This window comes from Trichechus manatus, unplaced genomic scaffold (genome assembly GCF_000243295.1).
Source record: "Trichechus manatus latirostris isolate Lorelei unplaced genomic scaffold, TriManLat1.0 scaffold00024, whole genome shotgun sequence".
Classification (NCBI taxonomy): domain Eukaryota; kingdom Metazoa; phylum Chordata; class Mammalia; order Sirenia; family Trichechidae; genus Trichechus; species Trichechus manatus.
The window spans coordinates 18,872,772-18,874,666 of NW_004443960.1; the positions used below are offsets into that span (position 1 = coordinate 18,872,772).

Sequence of the window (1,895 nt, forward strand, 5' to 3'; positions counted from 1 at the left end):
CCCCAAGAAGATAAAATACTTAGGAATAAATCTAACCAGAGACGTAAAAGACCTATACAAAGAAAACTACAAGACATTACTGCAAGAAACCAAAAGAGACCTGCATAAGTGGAAAAACATACCTTGCTCATGGATAAGACTCAACGTTGTGAAAATGTGTATTCTATCCAAAGCGATCTACAGATACAATGCAATCCCGATCCAAATTCCAATGACATTTTTTAATGAGATGGAGAAACAAATCACCCACTTCATATGGAAAGGGAAGAGGCCCAGATAAGTAAAGCATTACTCAAGAAGAACAAAGTGGGAGGCCTCACACTACCTGATTTTAGAACCTATTATAATGCCACAGTAGTAAAAACAGCCTGGTACTGGTACAACAACAGATACATGGACCAATGGAACAGAATTGAGAATCCAGACATAATTTCATCAATCTGTGAGCAGCTGATATTTGACAAAGGCCCAAAGTCCATTAAATGGGGAAAAGACAATCTCTTTAACAAATAGTGCTGGCATAACTGGATATCCATCTGCAAAAAATTGAAAGAAGACCCATACTTCACACCATGCACAAAAACTAATTCAAAATAGATCAAAGACTATAAAATCTAATACAATAAAAATCTTGGAAGAAGAAACAGGGACAATGCTAGGAACCCTAATACATGGCATAAACAGAATATACACCATAAGTAACAATGTACAAACACCAGAAGAGACACTAGATAACTGGGATTTCCTGAAAATCAAACACTTATGCTCATCAAAAAACTTCACCAAAAGAGTAAAAAGACACCCTACAGACTGGAAAAAAATTTTGGCTACAACAAATCCAATCAGCGTCTAATCTCTAAAATCTACAAGATACTGCAAAACCTCAACAACAAAAAGACAGATAACCCAATTAAAAAATGGGCAAAGGACATGAACAGGCAGTTTGCCAAAGAAGACATTCAGGCAGCTAACAGACACATGAGGAAATGCTCACTATCATTAGTCATTAGAGAAATGCTAATCAAAACTATAACGAGATACCATCTCACCCCAACAAGACTAGCATTAATCCAAATAACACCAAATAATAAATGTTGGAGAGGTTGTGGAGAGACTGGAACACTTATACACTGTTGGTAGGAATGTAAAATGGCACAACCACTTTGGAAATCGATTTGACACTTCCTTAAAAAGCTAGAAATAGAAGTACCATACGATCCAGCAATCCCACTCCTTGCAATAAATCCTAGAGAAATAAGAGCTGTCACACGAATTGATATGTTCATTGTAGCACTGTTCACAATAGCAAAAGGATGGAAACAACCTAGGTGCCTATTAACAGATGAATGGATAAACAAATCATGGCATATTCACTCAGTGGAATACTACACAACGATAAAAAACAACGATGAATCCGTGAAACATCTCGTAACATGGATGAATCTGGAAGGCATTATGCTGAGTGAATTTAGTCAGTCACAGAAGGACAAATATTGTATAAGACCACTATTATAAGAACTCAAGAAAAGGTTTAAAAACAGAAAAAAATTATTTGATGGTTACGAGGGTGGGGAGGGACGGAGAGGGGTATTCACTAACTGGATAGTAGACAAGAATTATCTTAAGTGAAGGGAAGGATAACACACCCTACAGGGGAAGTCAGCACAACTGGAATAAACCAAAAGCTAAGAAGTTTCCTGAATACAACCAGACACTTCAAGAGACAGAGAGAGTAGCAGGAGTGGGAATCTGGGGACCATGGTTTCAGGGAACATCTAGGTCAATCAGCATAACAAAGTTTATTAAGAAAATGTTCTGCATCCTACTTTGGTGAGTGGTGTCTGGGGTCTTAAACGCTAGCAAGTGGCCATCTAAGATGCATCAATTGGTCCCAA

The 1,895-nt window shown here is 37.6% G+C and overlaps 1 protein-coding gene across 1 annotated transcript in view; it reads right to left on the minus strand.

The window, feature by feature from the left end:
* Window positions 1-1,895, minus strand: part of DNAH3 (dynein axonemal heavy chain 3) — a 206,223-nt gene that overhangs the window by 178,546 nt on the left and 25,782 nt on the right. The window lies entirely within an intron of this gene.